This window comes from Meleagris gallopavo, chromosome 15, assembly GCF_905368555.1.
Source record: "Meleagris gallopavo chromosome 15, MGAL_WU_HG_1.1, whole genome shotgun sequence".
NCBI classification, from domain to species: Eukaryota; Metazoa; Chordata; class Aves; order Galliformes; family Phasianidae; genus Meleagris; species Meleagris gallopavo.
Window position 1 is genome coordinate 12,396,960 of NC_139418.1, and position 20,751 is coordinate 12,417,710.

Here is a 20,751-nt window from a genome sequence, read left to right on the forward strand (position 1 = left end):
CTTTCATCTGGATATCTTTTCAACAAAATTCTTGACTAATCACTTTAGAAAACATTGCGGGAATGTTCTAGGGTGTTATTTTACCAGTAATTGTGAAAGAAAATGCCACAGGCTCTTGAGCTTCTAGGAAATTTTTATTTAGTTGCACCGTCTTACATACAAATAGTTTACTACGCACAGAAATAAACAGGATATGAATGTACTTCATAGAATTCTTTGTAAAATCCACTGAACTTACATTTCAGATCTGCTTTTCATTTTACAGCATCAAAAAGGCAAGCATTAATACTGCAGCAATTTGAACCTCTGCATTGAGAAACACAATGAAAATACTTGGGGCACTGTTTCCTCATTAGTTATTCTCCACAGAACAAACTGGCAATAATGGATTTAGTATTCCCAAGATACTCTGAGTGTACTTTACTGTCATGCTAGCCACTTCTTCACTGTGACATATCTGGGGAATTCATTCTGTAACATATCTGGGGAAAGAAGGCAGTGTGCATGTTCTGTTTTCAACTTGAAGGAGCTTACCCTCATGTATGGGTTTAGTATCAGAATTTTAACAAAGGAAAGAAAAGAAACTGAAAAAGGTGCTGCTGTAAAATCCAGAGATGAAAATCAGACCATGAACAGAACCAACTTGCAGCTGTGAATGAGACTTCAGGTGAATCATCCAAATGGGGTGCATTTTCATTTAGTCACAGAGTGATTTCCACTGCCTTACAGCTTTTCCCTTTTCTTAAAATGATAACAGGGGTCAACTATCAAAACCAAAATGAATTCACAGACTTCCAGGAGCATTGAAAGATTCATTTTCTTCACAGAAGAAGAGAAGGAATTCACTTACATGTTTCAGAGGGAAAGAATCAGTGAGTAATCATTTCAAAGAAGAACAGACTCTAAAGGAATCTGGAGGAACAGGTACTCCCTGACTCTCACGAATAGAGAAAGAATGAAGAAAGAGGAGACAGTTAGAAAGTGGTTTGTTTCCAGCCATGAAAGGCTTGGACCTACTGACAGATGCATCGCCTGAATATATGTACACCCTTTTCTAAAGGTGTGCATGCAGAATAACGAGTTTAGCAAGCCAAAAGCATTCTGCACATTTCCCATAGCATCCTACTGAAAAGGATCTGCTCCAACTGCACAAGGGATCAGGAAAAGAGATACTGAAACAGGCTTACAGCTATAGGTGTGTTGCAGCAACTCCATCCTGGATCAGATTCGGCCTTTCATCTACAAGTAATATACAGCAAATAAAAATGCAGTGATTTTGATTCATTTCAAGCCTCACTCTGACAAATAAAAATCTGAAAGCTTCAGACACAGCAACTGAGATTTTGGGAGAGAAAATAGGCTGGGAATGTTTTCTTGTACAATTGTCTTATAAGACTGACCTAATCCCTCTGATCTAGATGATGAAAGAGATGAGTTGAAGTAACAAGAGAAGGCAAAAGAGTTATTTCACAAATTCTTTGCCATGTTCCTGTTTCCATTTTCCTCAACAGCTGCCATTCATTGCACTGCTAATATGGTTCAGTCTTGATTACAGTCATGTCCTGTTCCTGGTTATCACCATTTGTAGAACAGCCAAACGTAACACTGAAGATTAATATCTCTTATAGGAAACAAACATCAGAAGCCAATCATCCCTAAACACTAATGAAAACACGAAGGAAAACAGAAAAAACATCAGATGCACTGGATGGACTACAGAGGCCTCAGTCATCAATACTAACTGAAATGTTTGAATCACCAGAAGGAAGGATAACAATCAAATGCACCTGTAGTGAAGACAGTAACAAGGCTGTGATGATAGAACAGTTAAGATCTAGCCCACTGTTGTAGAACAAGCATCTACAATCCCAACCATGCAACACCAGCAACTTCATTTTTATTGAGGTAAGCCTAGAACTGCAGAGAACAAAGTCCCGTCAGTTGATTACTGTAAAGGTGACTCTCCACTGTCAGCATCTGCAACATTTAATAGTATCTTATGATGAAAAGTATCTGTCAGTCGTAGACCAGAAAGGTGATGACACAGAAGTTTCCAGGACAACTTTATCCAGAATGAGTTCTACAGGATTGTTATTGTTTTTATTAGTTTGTTTCAAAATGCAACAAAGTGAATACACAGCAGGTAATTCTGGCTTTGAAAGCCTCACTGAGATTATTATGGGTTAACTTTTATCCTGTTTGAATGAGTTCCACAAAAGAAAGGCATTTTATAAATGCCTTTCAAAACCATTTGGACTCTACCTGAAAAATAAGAGATCTGGCAAGTAAGCCCTCCTAAACATCACAAAAATTCAGCAAAAATCATGCACAGAGCTAAAATCCAGCCTATGAACAAGCCGGGGAGAAAAGTCCTGCTAACCAGTAGCATAAGGATCCTTGTAGAAGGGTTTCAGCGGGGGTCAGTTTCCTGTCTCTTGAATCAGCTGGGTTAAGCCAGAGAATGGGAACACCAAGGAGCAGGAGCCAGCCCTAACCACATACATAAGTAGCAAATATAGGGCACTGTACCAAGACAAGCAAGTAACAATTGCCTTGGCACCAGGAGGACAGAGAAGAGTATATAATCCAGAGGCAGACATCCTAGTCAAAATAAAAAAATAAACAACCAGAAGATACTCTGGATAACAGCAAAACATGTAATATAGGAAGTGCAGGTACATTTGGGGCCTCCATAAGGAGACATACAAAATTCACATCTCTTAAATTCACATCTCTTGATTTTCTTACCTGATCTAAATTGTCTGAATTCCTAGACATGCTTCAAAACATCTGTTATAACTTTTTTTTTTTTTGCCTTAGTTTCCCCAAGTGTCAGAAAAAGCAAATTCTTTTCTTTCGCTCCAGTAACAAGGAATGTTCAAGGACCAGCAGAAGAGTCCCCAAACCTAAACAAATCTCTCAAGTCTGCCAAAGCATCACCAGGACAGAGGACTGCAAAGCAGGTAAATTCTTCCCCTGAGAAAAAAAGGGAAAAAAAAGGGGGAAAAAAAAAAAAAAAAAAAGCAGTTTTGCAGCCTTCAACAGGAACAGCTGTAAAGCATCTTGTGTTATACACACACAGACATCTGCTTTCTCAATCTTATGCATAGCCACCCTACTCCCTAGCCCAGGGCAGTGCAAGGAGAGCAGGTGGTTGGGACAAAAGAAGGCAAGTCTGAATTCCTTTGTTATAAAGATGAAACTTGCAACCAAAGGAGAAATCCCATGAGCTGTCATATCTTTCACAGAGCAGATTTCTAAGGGAAGCAGAGGTCTGACTAGCCTCAACATTTAAGGCACAGCTGCCAAGAGATGTTTTTGCCTTCTGCCCTTGGTCCTGCTTTCCAATAGAAAACACAGGGAAACACCATTTCCCTCCTAATCCGTGGGTCCTATTAGCGTTCCCTGTTTGGAGCTCCTCCTCTCGACTGTCAACACAGTGGGGGCTGGAAAAGAACTGTGACAAGAAGCTTGTCCATGTGGGGATAAATATCAGTAAAGAAAGTACAGCAAGGAGCCAGCAAGCAGTAGGGAGGACACTTCTGCACAGAACCACATCCCCAGGAGTAACCATGAACTGAAATCAGAGCCTGTTATTAATCTAGGTAGACACTGAGACCCAGTAGCTGATGTAAAACAGATTAAACTCCTTCTCTTCAATAGATGGGAGCCAAGCAGATTCTTTTCTTTCCCTTTTGCTTTGAATGACAACCCAGGGGATATTTTTGTCTGTTTTTGGCTATACAAACATACTGATTGGAAACAAATAGAAACAGGAGATCAAAAGCATCAGGTTAATTTTGGCACTGAATAACATCCTTTGTGATACAAACAAATGTGAGAAGACTTGGGTAATTCCTAGCCTGGGGGTTACAGTACTGGTGAAACAAGCTGTCCATTTCACACATCCCCACCCCACCTCGAAGATGGAAAGATCCTTTGAACACATTGGAAATAAAGAAAACAACTAAAAAGGTGTTAAAAGTGACTCTTTCTTTTCCACAAGGAATTTTACAAAGCACAGAACAAGTAAACAAAGTAGGACTTAAAGAAGAAAAATCCCTTACAATGGGACAAAACTGAAGGAAAAAAAAAATATCCTATGCAACGTAGGAGTGCTACATTTTTATTTAAATATGCAGAAATTAATGAGAAGCAAAGCAGAGTGGCTGACTTACACAATGGCTGAGGAGCCCATTCCTCCCTCCCAAGCAACCACACTCAGCACCCTGAGAGCACAGCAGGAGCCCAGGGTACCGGAGCTTTTATATGAAACTGCTAAATGCTCCTTACCTGCCCCAGCCTTGATGGCTCTGGTGTTTGCCAAACCTCTTTGAAAAACCACATGCGAGAAGGAAAAAAGACAAAAAAAAAAAAAAAAGAAGAAGAAGAAGAAGAAAGAAGAGAAACAACAGAGATGATCCTTAAAAGCCAACAGCAACACATAGCAATTGCTACTCAAGTAGATCTTCCACGAGATGGAGACTTAAGGCACGTTACGCTTGCCATGTCAAGGGAGATGATTTCAGAGACTTCTTAAAAAGACAGTGATTTGAGTTTAAAAAATGGAAATAAAACAAAACGTATCAGCGCTTTAAAGGTTAACATCCTCTGCTGAACAACATGCGTTTATCCAACCACATCCTAGAGTAGTTTTTTCAACCCTGAGACCAATGAGCACAGCTAAGAGGAGGGCCTTTGGATGGTGGAGAGGCTGAGTTACCCCCTCCTTTCTGCTTTGCCTCTTTTCCACCACCACCCCCTTTTTTTTTTTTTTTTTTTAGTTTAGTAAATTAATGCAGCAAGAAACTCCCAAGATCTGGCAAGCCCTAGCAGGGGAGAGAGGGCAGAGGGGAAATGAAATGCATTAGGAGGACACTGAGCCACTTCCTTTCTGAACGCAATGGGAGTGCTTCCCAAGAAACTTCCCCTTCACTCCCCTCCACTCTGGCCCTGAGCAATGGGACATCTTCCCTACAGCAGCAATAACTTATTCAGGAGGAAAATAACCCAGGAAGCTGGAATCAACAGCAGCCAAACGGCGAGCAGGAAAGCAACACGACCGGGACTGCAGCACAGCTTCACACTGACAAATTCCTGTGGATGTAATTAGGAAGACACCCTGGCAAGCAGCAGAGATTAAAGCCCCGGGTTGTTGAGGGTCGCCCCCCTCCCATTCAACCCCACCATCCCGATGGCAAATCTACACCCCCTGCATCTCTCCCACTCGCCAGCCTGATGTCCGGAGCGGGATCCCGCTGAAGGGAGATCTCAGTGCTGGAAGCCCGTTCCTCCGGCCCCGAGCAGCACTGCAGTGGCGGGGCACAGCGGAGAGGCGGGCCAAGCTAAGCCAAGGCAGCGCCGGAGCGGAGCGGAGCCGCCGGCAGATCCGCAGGCAGTCGCGGAGCGCCGATCACCGCCGCTGTCCAGGGTGCTGAGCCGCGCTCCCGCCGAACGCTGTCCGCGGTGCTGAGCGTGGCCACCCTCTCTGCTGCTGTCCGGGGTGCTGAGGGAGCCGCCCCGGCCTTGCCCCCGGCCCAGCCCGTCTCGGGAGGGTGGCTCGCTTCCCTCACCAATTCTCCCCAAGTGCCGGGCTACTTTATTGGTCAACCCCACCGGCCCACCCCTCGCGGAGTACAAAATAAACATCACAGTGAGAGCTGGAAAAATGTGCAACGTCAACGCGCTCGGAGTCTACGTGTGGGAAACGGTCGTTTTCTTCAGGTAAGGCTCGGCTTTGCGGGAGGAGTATGTGCACACCGGGCTGGACTTCCTTGCCCATCTGGAGATTGGGGCACAGAGTCCGGCACGGTCTCGGCCTTAAGACAGAAGCGTTACGCCATTCTCGAGCTGCCTTTTCCCCTCCTCTCTGTTCCCCGAGATTAGCTATCCTACCTCCTCAGGTTCGAGACTTTCTGTAGCTTTGAGAGTTTCTCTGTTTAATTAGCACTGCAATCTCGCTAACCGCAGTGCTGAAAACACCAACCCCGGCTGGTTGCAAAGTGACAACTAGTGGTGGATGGGAATGCTGCACTTGAATTTGCCCGGGTAAATATCCCCACTTCACCCCCTCCTCATCCTAAGATTGCAGATTCAGATGAGTTCCATGGGATGCTTTCTCTCCTCAGCTCTGTTATCTTGAGATATATTGAGCTTTCCTTCCAAGGAGAGCACACCCTATTGCCCCAGTTTGCCTACAGCCACTGAAAGCTAAGAAATAATCCTCTTCCTTCTTCAACTTTGTTTTTCTTTCATGTTGTTTTTGGCTACTTTCACTTGTGGAATCTAATCAAAAGCAAGAGGGGTCAATGGGATTGTTTTTGCAATTATATCTATCACTGAGTAGCTGTATTTTGACTTTGTTTTAGATGCATTCCATTACTCACTTAAGGGGCAAGGCAGCAGAAGGAGCCGTTTTACCCTTCAAGAATTGCTTCCACTCCAGCTCTCCTTGCAGTGCTTTTATTAACCAGATAAGGGAAAATATTGTAAGGGAGAAAAACTCTTCCCATCTGCATGAATGGTGCAGCCAGCTGTATAGCAAGTGATAAGTGCCAGGTACATGCAACTGAAAAAAAAAAAAAGCTTTCATGATCTGAACTATTCAGTCTCAGATTTCATTTCAGTTACATGACTCTTGCTTCTACACTTCGGACTTTTTTCATAGTCTCACTTACAGTGTTTAAAGGGCAAAAACAGACATTATTTCTATGTATATCACTGAAGTAATACTTCTTATTTTACAAATAGCACTAACATTCCTGCTGACACTGAACAGAGCTTTCTAGCTAATGCTCTCTTTCTTGAAGAACATCAAACTGTTTCCACACACAAAAATCAGCATGTCTTAACAAAATTTATCTGTTAAACCAAGAAAGAGGTTCTGGAAATAACTGAAAGTATATTCACTTATATCTTCTCATATCACTTACTGTTATTGGGAATATCTGAAAAGTGATGTGTAATACTTAGTATTTCAGAGCTATTCTTTCCTGTGTTATTTAGTCACAAGCGTATAAGCAGCATTACAAAACACAGCGGGGTGAAACAAAAAGATGTGTATCTATGCACAATAGAAACTCTTGACTAACATATAACATTGAAACAGAGATGAAAAGCAAGGTTAAATAGCACAAGTACTCAGGATTGGTCTCCAGAAAAGCTAGAAGAGAAAAAGGGGAGGAAGGGGAGAGAAAAAAAAAAAAGAGTGCATTTCCAGGATTGAGTTTCCTGTGGCTGTAACATCAAAGCCATATCTCCCTGAACTGCCTGCACAAATGAATTGGTACACATTTGTCTTGCCAATCCTGTTTTATGATGCACACTGTTATGCATCACACTACACATCTGAGTACCTACAGGTTCTCAGCTCATCAGTTAAAGTCTCAGACGTTCAAAATCTTGGTAAAACAGTACATTCAGGTTCTAATGTAAATGTTTACACTGTTATAAATAATATATGTACAGTATATGTATATATGTGTGCATATTTGATTATGACACATTGCATAAAAAAGGTATGCAAGATGAAGCCCTCTTTGAATATCAAAGGTATGCAATATCAAATCAAGTATTCTTGAAATAAATATTTAAGAAAATCTGAAAATGTTTAATTGCAGGAAGTCATGAAACCAAATTGTTCTCAGTACTGCAATCATTTTCCAAACAAGAACCGATTCAACAATTCCTGCTTGAAATCGACTCTCAACAATGCTTTTCTTCCCACTCTCCACCCCCCTTCCATTTATTGCAGGCCAAAAATCTACCAGCCTTTCTAGTCTGGGAATAACTTTGCTATTTCAGCTTTAGTAAGAAAAGTTTATTCATTAAGAGTCATTCATAAACTTAGCATGCCAATTACTCAAGTGCTCAGTCGCGCATAATGTTAAAAAAAAAAAAAAACACCAACAACACACATACAAAATGATAATCCAATAATCCATAACAGAAGTATACATTGCTTAAAATGTCAGAGTGTACTACTTCATTGCCAGCCTGTTGAATATATTCTGGAAAGAAAATCCATGGTACACTACAAAAAAATGAAAGAAAAATCCAAAGTCCCAAAGGAAAATGCAATAGAGCTAATACAAGAAGCAAGACTAGATCTGTAGCTTAACAAAAGTGTCCTTTGCCAGCCTTTTAAAAAACAAGACCCTGTGGGAAAGAGTAACAGCTGGTGTGTGAACACAAACATTATGGTATTGCCAATGTAATATTTGTTTCTGCTATAGGCAGGATGTTTTAGAAGGAATTTGCCATCAGCAGTTCATTCCAATATGCCTTTCTTTATGGAGAACGTTTCCTCTTTTGCTACCTTTCTTCCCAGGCTGCAGCAACTTAGCTATGACTAAGACATTTACCGAGAATCTGGGTAGACAAATAGGGATGGAAGCTGGATTGGAGTGGGAGGAGAAACAGGTCTTCTGACAGTCAGACTGCTTTATCAATTCTTCCTTACACATCTCTGGAAGACAAAATACTATTTCTTGAAAATAATAATGGATTGGACAATATTTACACAGGTTCTTCCGTATGCACTCCTATCTCTGGAGAGTCTCCCAAAATCTAAATACGCACACTACATCTTTGTACTCCAGTTCAGCTGGGAATTCCTTCACATAGAGCAAAACACTGCCCATGCCCCATGATGATATTGCCTGGCCTTTTTGCTCTATGACAGCCTTTTAATGGCTGTAGTGATCCTGAAACACTGCTGCAGATGCCTGAGGATTAGGAGATAAGAGAGAGCCTAAGGTTTGCATTTTACCCAAGTGGACACTGTTCTGCAAGGCTCTGAAGTGGTTTGTGCCTCATTCTCATCTTAATCACTCTTCTGCATGTCAGGAACCAGAAGCATGACCTTCATCTAACCAAAATGAGTTAGGTCCTTCTGAACAGGGACTTATCAGCTAGCAGGAGTGATTCAAGCCAACTGCTCTGAGTGGTACACAGGCTCAGACACTATTGGATTCCACTACTAGCCTTTTCCTATTCCCTCTGGTCAGTAACAGAGCTCTTCAATTTCAGCTTTTTTAATAAGAAGATACTATTGTGATGCTATTCTTAACTTCAGAAGGAAAAAAAAATTTGCTTTCCACAAAATAGACTTTCAAGTAAAATAGGTAATTTGAGATCTCCTGATTTCAGCTCCTTGAAAATGCAACAAAATGGAAGGCAGGGAAAAGAAAAGGGCAATATGTATGCTTTTCCAAACCTTCTGCTATACCTCTCCAGTGCTAGATAGCATCGCAGAGATACCTGTGAATGAAACATTAACCAAAGACTGACAGAACTACAAGCTAAGCAATGTAACAAACATTGTCAGTAGATAAAGAGTGGTTTACTCACACTAAAATCTCCTAGAAGTTGTGCTTTTGACCTGTTGTGCCTCTGCTCTGAGGCTGTTAGCTCCTCCATGAAATAAAAGTGATTTAGCAGAGCCTTAGACTAGGCAGCTCTAAGGATATTCTTTAGCTTCTTTAATCTGCAACTTGTGATAGTTCCATTAGAGACCCTGCTTAAACAGTTACCTATTTAAGGTTGGAAAGCACGATTAGGTAGACAATTCTACCTAGAAGACCTTTTGAATCATTCAACAAAAGAAGATAAACTTGTTGTCATCTCACAGTAGGTGCAAAATATTTGGGACTCTGTCTTCTACAAGGATTTTATGCACACTTCCATCCATCCATGACAATTCACTCACAATTTAGGCAAGACAAATTAAAATATGTAAAATACTTTCTAACTTGCAGCCTGATCTTAACTTTTCCATCTAAACAGCTGGCTTAAAGAACCCAAGACCTACTCTCAGCGCAAAAGAAAGGCTCCACGTGAGAACAGAAACTTTCTGCTTTTACAATGGATGCAATGAACAGGAGAATAGTAGATAAGCAAGGCGATTAACAAACACATCACCAAAAAAGCTGTTGTCTCGCATGCATTAACAAAATATCCTAGAACTCTGGGGCACTGGCGCTGTGCAGAGTTTAGATTATGTGGACTAGTGTCCACTCCTACTCCTTGCACTACATTGCACTACTCTGCAGAGAGCCTCATTAGCAGAACATATATTTACTCTTCAGATACATCATGGGAGCTGCTTCCTGAAAGAGAACTATATGTAAAGAAAATAGTATGCATTGGGGCATTCCATCATATGAACTTTCTACAAAGAATTCCTTTAAGAACAAGGCTTTGGGCATGTGATTTTGGCCTTCCTCTTACTCCTCTCATGAAAGAGATGTTGGAGACACCTTGCTTGTATAGAGCAAGTCAGTAAAGGACCTTTGACTCTGTTTCAAGTGTCTCAGATTTGCTAGCAGAGACTAAAGGCTAACACGTTCATCCTGCTACCTACCAAGTGACTCCAGGCAGAAAGGAAAGTGCTTGTAAGCAGCAGCACGCTTATCTCAGCACGTTAGTGAGATGAATTTCATTAGCCAACAGACCCTTAGAAGACAACCTGGGCAGAAAAGGATTCCAGCATCTGAATTAGGATTTTAATCAGTGTCCAGAGTTAAATTACTTTATTATCCCAACACTGACCAACAATCATCTGTTATAGAAAACCAGCAAAGAAGTCTGTTTTCTTTTTATTCTAACAATACAGGTTAAAAGGGCTCTCCAAATTTCAGTATTAAGAACATGATGTCAGACCACCTAATGAATATAACTGCTATTTAGTTCCTGATGAAAGACAAAGGTTTTAAGAAATAAATCATGCTTTAAAATCACAACATCTAAGTATGTCAAATGACCAAAGTCCATTTACAGAGATTCACTTGCTCATTTTCTTTTAACTCTAAAGTTTCTCTGAGAATGCCGGAGTGACTAGCATTAAGATAGATAGAAATCAAAAGGAACTACCAGCTTACTTTATTTGTCTGTACCATCTCTTGTTGTTGTGGCACATTATATCAGGGCATCTCTATTTCCAGTAAATTACCCTTTTGGTTGGCTATTGTCTTGCATACTTTCTATTGACCTTTGTGCCCATCAGCAAAGGCAGAATGATTTCCATTCTTATGAAGAGTATGGTTACACTTGCACACTCTGCACTACCTTTAGAAAAAAATGGTTAATTCTGTTCTGATATAAGACACCCTAACAAAAAGAATGATAGTTTCTGCGTATCCTCCCCAGCATGTTTTGATTCACCAGCCCTACAAAAAACAAAATTCAAATGTTTTCGAGAACCTCATTTTGGAGGGAGAGGGAAAGCTGCTAACATCAGTGGTCCTGGGATAAATGAAGCACAGAGAAAGCAGTGAGATGTGCTCTGATGCGAAGCACAGGAAAGATCATTAGCAGCCATGAGCAGTGAGACTTCATCATCATGCTGTCTGGCTGCTGCCTTCTAGACCTGCTTGCAAAAAAGAGCAACTTCTCCATTGTGCTCAACCTTAAATATTGCTAACTCAACAGGTCACTTTTCCTGCAAGACAGCAAAAATAAATTTACCTGTCCTCTCTTTCCTCTTCCTTTCCCCAAATTATCCAAACAATTTACTTTTGCATTTGCAAAGCCAAATAACGGAGGGCATTTCCCCGGATGGGAAAAATTTACATCAGTATCTCTTAGCTATGACTACAGGATACAAAATAATACAGCCCCCGTAACCTCTTGGAAATCTGTGAATTTGCTGTAGCTGATCTGGTCTTGGAGGTCCGTGTGCTTTGATCTCAGTGGTACTACAGATTAGATATAGACCTCCCAGCTGCTACTAAACCTCTACAAATACTTCAGGAGGCCAATGCTCAAAAAATGAAGGAAGAGAAACATAGCTTTTGTGCTTCTCAGTAGGGCCAAAGCACAGAAAAATCTTGCAGAGAACAGAAATAGATGGAGACAGATGCACCCATCATTTACGCGTGCTGAGCACACCCCATTATGCAGACAATTATTTCATCCATATAATGCACCATGGTAAGCTGCTGATTTGGGGACTATACCACATCTGGCTGCTACATAGACACAGTTGGCATTCTGTAAATACATCTCTGTTGGATTTAAGTACTAGCTGAGAAAAACAGGAGAAATCTTAATTTAACAAACCCCATGATTTTGAGAGGGAGGGGGAAAACAAAAGTGTTCTGCACCTGCTTTCCTTTTGATTTTTCCTTTTACCATCTTTCCACTGTGGTTCACAGCTCACTAGTGGAAGGAAAAAAAAGGAAAAGAAAACAAATGCCTTAGCAGACAGTCAAGGAACTCTATTGTTTTTATCAGTGCCTCATTGTAGGGTGGGCAAAAAGGGGGGGAAAGCCACTAAGAGGTTGCCAAGACAAGGAATGTCGCATGCACAGAACAGCAGGGCTTGCAGTGCAATCAATCATCTCATGTGCTGCCTTCAGCTGAACGCCCACAGCAGCTCCCAACACGCCTGCCCTCCAACCACGCAAGCCAGAACGCGGATCCTGTCCCCCAGCCCAGATAGGGCTGCAACAAACAAACACACAAATCAATGTGTAACAGCTGAGATCAATGGTGGATCGGACCGCTATCACACACATCTGTTTCAGCAGTGAATTCAGTGAGCCAGAAATAGGGCAGGAAATCCAATAGAATCCCTCAGTTATCCTCTTTACTCGATTTCATTGGAAGTTTAGTTTGTTTTTTCATTTTGCATGATATGGGTAAAAAGGTGCTTTGCATAAAGCCCCAAGGAGCTCAAGCACCTCCTCCCCTCTCATACTGAGGAGGTATAAACCTGAAAGCATATAAGGGTCAGCTGCTATCAGCAGTGTTTAAAACAATTCTTAGTGATAAATGTCCCTATAGGTGCCAAGAAGCCCTAAGTAAGATGAGTAGAAATCTAGCCATCATAGTAAGATCTATGCAACACACACATTAGTGCAGCTGGGAGCAGGAAAGTAAGATGCTCTGAATTCTAAGGTGAGGCAGCTTTCTCTTATCTTGTAAGAATTGCAAAGAAAGAGTGTGGACAACAAAGTGACTTGTCATGGGTTATCCTTACAATCTTGTCTCCCTGTTGACTCCCACTGCTTTTCTCCTGTAGAAATACTGCTGAGCTGGGCAACTGCTCCTGGCATACCCCACACACAGTGAGATCATTTTCCTGCAACACAGCTCCCAAGATCTGATGTACAAATCAAAATGCATACACCTCACCCCTTTTGTTGCCCCTCACAGCTGTGAACCACAAATGTCTTCCAGATTCCAGCCCCGTCCATCAAACCATGACACGGGGCTGTGTGTTTAGAAATCAGCTGCTGACAAAATGCAAACTCCATCAAACATGGCTTGCTCTACTGCACCAATATGGGCCCTGCAGCATTGCCAGGACTGGAGCCATGGGGTTTTTTGGTCAGGGAGCTGAAGAACCCAGTCAGAGAGTGGTCAGGAAGGAAGAAGAGCCCACCTGGATTGGGGTCACAGAGCTTAGCCATTTGGTCCAGAAGTCACATTTCATTACAGATCATTAATAAGCTAATAAATTACACCAGAAATCAGATGCCACAGCAGAAAACTTTATCTCTTGCTGCCCTTATAAGGCAGGGCATTTGCTTTGTGTATGCATCCCCAAAGATATGCCAACCAAACCACACTATGCCTACAACGCTTTTGGACAAAACAACAACCATTTGTTCTATCAGAAAGAGACAAAATAAGTCCTCTTTCCTTGCACAATATAAGGTATGTACATCAGAGAATCCGAGCTGTACTGCAGGGACCACAGTTTTGTAGGTAGGTCGCATGTTAGCTCAGGTTTTTTCAGCGAAGGATCTGTAATAAAGTTTCAGAAAATAAAACCCTCCAAAACTCAGCACTGGATGTTAAATCCTTTTAAAAAGGCTTCTATTCATACCACCTCCAATTTATTATAAATGAAAAAGGCGCTTGCAACTTTCTCACTCACTCATAACAAGCACATAAATCCTTAAACTACAACTAATTTTTAACAAGCTGCCGTAGCAAAGTATTTGAACTGATGGAAACGCGGCTGATAGCGCAACTGCAGAGCTATAGATAGAAGAGCATCCGCGACTTCTCGTAATTCTCTGACACTTGTCTGGTCTGTGATCTAAAACCTTCTGACGTCAATAGAGGTTCCCACTGCAGCTCTCCATCCTAACATTAAATCAAGAACGCATCAACAAAGAGCGTATTACCACCTAGAATGTGAAATCTTTTCTTCTAGAGACGTTTCTCTTCTTTATTTACCACATTCAGGAAGGTGGTTTATGCATAGCTTTATACATCTGACTAGTCCCCTTGACTTTAAAGGGAATATTCAGTGTGTATGAGGATAGACACATGCTTTTGTCTTCACAGGGTCTTTTTTCCTTTGTTTTTCTATGAAACTGCAATTAAAAGTCTTTTTTTAAAACCCTTCAGTATACGCACATGTAAAACTCAGTGCTGGTGTTTGCTGGATTTATTTCACATTGTTGGAATCTGAGCACTGACTAGTGATCCTCCACTCTTTATGAGGTATATTTTCAACTCTGTCTCAATGGCTTGGGTTTATATATTTCCAGAAAGTCAGTACTTATGCTATAAGTGATGCATTCTCTTCTGGAGGAGATTGTAGTTGAGAATGTCACCAGATAGAATGCCTCTGGTTTCAAAAGGGTGAGTTTAACATTCTCCTTGACGGAGGAGAAAAAAACAAAAACAAACAAACAAAAAAAAGCCAACCTTAATGAAGCAGTATAAAGAAGAAAACAGGCTTAGTTTGAAATACTAGCCACTGAAAGCTTTATCTGTAATAACGAATGTAATCAAAGTCTTAAAGAACCTTCCCTGATAGCTGCCTGTGGCACATCTGGAAGCCATGGGATAGCAGGGAGAGCAGAGCTGCAAAGGTGAAGGGGCAGAGGTTCTGTGACACGCAGAAGGAACTGTGACAGTGCAAGAGACTTAGAACAGCAGTCCTTGGAAGAGCAGGAATCTTGCATGCAACTGAACACTGTTACCATGCAAACATTCATTCTCACTGAGCTCTTTCCATCTCAACTATATACAGCACAAATTTTTTTTGCCCCCTAGCTGGTTGCATAGTCATTTATTATTTTTTATTATTATTGCTCTGTCCAGGCAGTGTCAGCAATTGTTCCAAGCGCTGGTGTCTTTCCATAGAGTTAATCAGTGTAATTGGGATGCTTTATAGCTCCAGACAGGATGTTTTGCCATATGGGGTAGGAGCCATGGGCTGCAGGAAAGGAGCAGTGGAATACGTAGACATATGAATGCTGCAGTCTGACAAAGATTCCCTGACTCCACTAAAGTTGTCGCAGATTCCCTTGGCTGGGAATGATCATCAAGGGTTAATTTGCTGAAGGCTGTGAAAAAGCGACTCCCAGCTCCTCTGCTCCTCTACAGCTACAGAGACAAATGGTAAAATAGCGTGCGGGACCTTTAACCCACAGTATCCCAAAACACTCACAAAACTTTAACTGATTGTATCCTGCGGCTACTGCAATGCAGCTACTTCTGGTGCAAGAGCTGGAATTGGTCTAAACAGCTCACAGCAACTGAGTACAACCACCCAGGACAGAGACAGCAATATTTCACAAGCTTCCTTTCTCTTTTCTGCCTTTCTCTTTCCTCTGTGAAAAATAATATTAAATAAATAATAATAATAACCAAGCAGATCACTGCATAGCTTACTGCCCATTTCTTTTTCATATTCCATATCTTACCGGTCTCACTGCACACTAATATCTTTCTGTCCTGCCCCATGCTCCTATTGCACAGAGGTTCTCAAATAGCAGTCCCCCTCCTCTCAGGAAGCCAAAACACAGTAAAGTCCCAATTCTCCCCCATCCCCCCAACCCCTGCAGCACACCCCACATCTGTACTGCATGGTCTCAAACCTCCAGCAGCTGAGAGTGGCCCCATAGATTGCAATTAGCACACCTGTAGTGCTCAGAGCTCCTTCGGCTCTGCACCCCATCACACCAAAACCCAGCACCAGGGTTCATTGCCCCCCCTCCTCATCTCCTCTCCTTCCATCCTGTCCTCCTCTACTGCTGCAGACCAGAAATTCAGAGGCAACATGACAGAGAAAAACATGCAGAAAATGAGATTCATCCTTTTTAATTGAATTGTATATCAATATTGATTGTGCTATTCATTTTGATAGTAAATCTAATTATTTTTAAAAAGTCAGCTTGCAGTCTCTGGCAAGCACTCCCAGGCCAGTGTCTGGCAGCATTTCCCTCAAGATAACACATCGACGTGCAGTCAGAAATAGCAGTCTGGGTGCAGGTTTTAGGGCTGCCCCTTCCACCCCTTGCCGGGAAAGATCTCATCTATCTGCCTGTCTGTCCTTCCCCCCTCCCTCTAGCTGCTGAGGAGAAGACAAGCAGCCCCGAGGCATGCTGAACGCAGGTTGGGCTGTGCTGGGCTCCAGCTGATGAGGTCTCAGGGGTGGGAAGACAGCTCAGGAAGCCCAGGGGAGCAGAGTAGGATGGAAAGCGCTGGTGGCCATGCTGATGCCTGGCCTCACCGAGTTCCCGCAAAGCCCCTTCCCACGGGAGAGTTGCCATGGGTACAGCAGCTCTCGCTAGTTAATCATGGACAAGGCACTGCATTGCTGTGCCCAACAGCCTGGCGTTCTCCTTGCGGCTCTGCCTCTCCGCAGCGCCTGCCGGAGTCAATAAAACCTCTGAGTTCCTGCTCCGTGACGCAGGCGGAAGTTGTTGGCCCCTCTGCAGCACTTGATCTGAGCACCCACTGCTTCCAGGTGTCATCAGGACTACCTGAGTTTTCTTTCCAAGACTAAACGCGTCCAAACTGCGTCATCAACGTCCTTCTGCCCCTCCACCTCGTTGCTCAGAGTAGTGAGGGGCTGCTGCTCCTCCACCTCAACCCCAGCTTCTTCAGCTGCAGTGCTGGTATCGCTCAGATTCAGCAGACAGCATCAACTTAAACACTTTAGGAGGAAATTACTTGGAATTCAAATCCCAAGAGAACAGTTTCCACCAGGAGCTTAGCTGGCCCAACTCAGCTACTTTGGCTTACAGAGGGGTGACACTGTTTGCATGTAAAGTGGCCAAAAAAACTAAAAAGAAGGGAAAAAAAAGACACCAGCAAAAGCACACGGCATGCCAGCAGACAGGTGCTGTGCTTTATTATCACAATGCACAGTGTAGCTGTCGCTGGTGCAGCCTGTCTGTTCTACTCTTTTTCTTCTTTGATGCCCAGGATAGGCATTGTCTCATCCTCATCATGAATAACCCCCCTCATCCTTGGGAGAGGAGAAAGGAAAAACAGATATCTCTATCCCAGTGCTCACAATCAAATCAAACAATCCTCCCAGGGACAAACTGGGATGTTCTCCAGCCTGGGAAGATGCTTGTGGAGGTATCAGTTCTGCAGGACCAAACCACAGCCAGCTCCACGCACGTCCAAGTGAATAAGGCAAAGGCTGAGACCCAAAGCCGTGCAGCTTCAGCAGGGGTGCTGCTGTGTCAGAGCTAACGAGCACAGACAGCAATTTCCTTCTGCTACATCCCAAACTCCTCCAGTCACAGAAACAAGATGTGCCATGAAACTTGTTTTATGAAGGAGATATTCCAGACTGAAATCTAGCTGTACTGAGTTACTTCAGTAGTGCCTAGACCTAAATCTGCAGTAGCTGAAGATACGAGTAATGCCTATGAGAGCTGCATTGTATCCTGAAGGTCCTAAACCAGAGGCAAGTGGAGGATGTGGGAAACAAGCTGAAGTTCAGGGTAAACAATCAGGTATCTTCCTTTCCAACAACCTGCAGAGAGAGCCCAACCAGAGCGATAAGCCCAGAGCTGCTCCCATGAGCCACAGACTTTGCTCCTTTTACCCTCACAGGTATCTGATCCTTCCACTGTTTTCAGTGATACATTTCCTCTGCAAACACTTGTTTTGCAATAGTTTGTGCTTTTGCTGCCAGACGGTCTTTTGGGTTTTTTTCCCCCCTCAGAATTAAAGATTAACAATTAAATTATTTGACAGGGGAATAGAGGCCCTGCGCTAATTAAATTCCTTGGTCTCTCCTCTTTGCAGAAAGAAAAAAAAAAAAAAAAAAAAAAAAGATAGCTCTCAGTATCAGCATTCAACCAGAACAGGGCAATGTGTGATGTCGGAGTTAATTAGATGGGCGGCCATGGGCATAGTGAAAAAAAAAAAAAAAGAAGAAGAAAGAAAAAGATTAAAATATTTCATGAGGGACATACAAATGTTGGGGGGGAAAAAGGAAACAGCCAACTGGGGAGCTGGGAGCTGAGCAAACTGACATGCCAGACTGCAGCAGGCCCACCTTCTAAGCCAAATATCTGTTTATAAGAATATTTCATCTGTTTAGCTGAAACAATAATGCAGAGAGACAAAGCAAACAGCACTTGCGTAGGCTGGGAGAAACCAGGAACAGGTTTCCTGCAGAGCTTGACTGCTCCATTTTAAGGAATGTAATCCTTCAATGCCCTGAGCAGCTCAGTGGTACGATCACCCCAGATTCCACCCTCCTGTGCCTGCTGTTGGGCAGAGCTCCTGGGGTCTGCTCACACACCAGCACTAATACCACTAACATTGTCCCCGTGATGCAATCCTCTCTGTTGTTGTGACTGTGGTGATTGCGTGATGGCACTTTCTCAGCCAGATCCACTAGGGATTGCACCACTGTAAATAAGATTATCTGCTGTTTGGCTGCTGATAAAATGCACCAAGACACTCAGCTCAGGCAACATTCCGCACTGATGCAAGCTTCTCCCTCTGTGTTTTTGCTTCATTTTGCCTCTTTCTGTTTATGCAGAGAGTAATTTTTTTTCTCTCTGAACACAAGAACCTCTACCCTAAAGTTCCAGTTCTCTTTCATCATCAGTAATTTCCTAATCACTGAGATTTCCATCTCCTCATCTCAGTCAGGCCAGGAGATGACCAGTCCTGGGGGACTTCCAATGAAGCTTCTGCATGGACTAACAGACAGAGAAAACCCCAGAAAGCTCCCAGGGGAGAACCTGGCCAGGACAAATCTGGAGGAGAACAGGAACTGAAGGCTTTTTGGGTGCAGTCTAAGCTGCTCTGTTACAGTAAAGCTGTAAATCCCAACTGTTACACCCAGAGTGAAAATTCCAGGGCTACATTACATACATCTCATCTCTACAAATGATGGTGGGCTGGGCCAGCCTCTGCTTTATATCATTATGGGTGACTAGAACGTAGCATCTATCTGCTGCTGGAAATGTTTTGTTAGTTCCTCGTCCTTCATTGTCAAGACTGAGGGGAAGTTGTCATCCCTAATTTTAGGAGAACATTAAGTAAGCAGATACAAACAGGACAAAACTCAGGACTTCTCATTCCTAGGTCACTGCAGTACAACACACAAGCCAACAGAGCTCCTAAAACAAACACCAGGAGACATGAAACCATTCCTGGCAGTTCCAGCACATCCCTACTGGTGCTCACAGGAACTGCTCTTGAGGATGGGCACAAAGCTGCAAAAAGCAGTGCGGCTATGAGAGAGTGATCCTCACCCAGGCATCAAATTTATTAGACATATACTTCCATGCAGTAAATGAGCCTGTGAAATTAATTCTGCTTGCAGAAAGAATCAGAAAACGGCACCCAAGAAGTACCAGCAGACTTGTTCATTTGAAGCAGTGTCAACACATTCAGCATGAGCTCTCACACTGGTTTTACAGAAGAGCTGAACGCCCCTTTCCGTGCTCTTCCACCTCATTTGTTTTTTAAACAAATGCCAGGGGAACTGCAGGTTTTAATTATTTTTTTGCACTTAAAGGTTATTGTCTCTTTCTGCTCCCCACCCCCATTTTTTTCCACTTCCATCATTCCTCCAGCCTAGAGTTAATGAGAAGAAATCAGTGTATTGCACTATCTGGCATCTTGCTGCAGAAAGTGGCAGGACTTTTTGGTTACCAAGTCATTTGCTGCTTAATTGAAATCTTTTCTCTGGACTCACTGCCATGCAGGCACTCTATTGGAATGCAGCATTCAAGCCCAGTATTGATCCACCTCCCACTCCCAGCTTTCCTCTTATATGTTTGCAAATCAATTGCACCAGATTGTTTTCTTTCTTCAAAAAAATAAAAATAAGTAAAACAATCCCCCACTCCACAACCCCATTTATCCCTGGAACGCACTACTTGGGCTTTGCTTCAGCCCTTAGAGCAGAGATGGGGATAAGAAATGTCACGTGGCTATAGTAAAATCTAGATCCTCACTTTGTTGCACCAACTCCCAGCACAAGTGTGCAACAGCTAAGTTCAGATAAGGTTCAGTCTGAGAATAAACTGTGAAGACACAAGGGTAAATGATATCCTAGCTTTAGACCCTCACTGGAAACTGTCCGGAATTTATCTCCCCTTGTAACCAGAAGAGTGAAAAGGGTCAGAGAACCCTAACAGTCGCAGCTTGCAAGAAGTCAGCCTGCATTTGTGGGTTGGCAAGTCATCATCTGCTAATACTGGAAAAGAGAGTCAGTGCAACACATGTTACTACTGACAGCCCATTTAGCACTTGCTGGTTCAAAATGCTCTTGTGGAGGTTCATGTAGATAATATTTGTGTCCTGAGCCTCAGCTCATTGGCTTTGTACCAACAGGTCTGAGAGCTGAGTCACATTAATGCCACACACAGAAACGATCTCCAAATTCTTCTGGTGGATCTCATGTCAGTACTTAGCACTACACTACCAAGAGGCAGTGGGCCTGACTTCTGCAGTCTCCTCAGTGTTTTCACCTCAGAAAACACAAAACCTCCCAAAGTGATGCTCTCATGCTGCAAG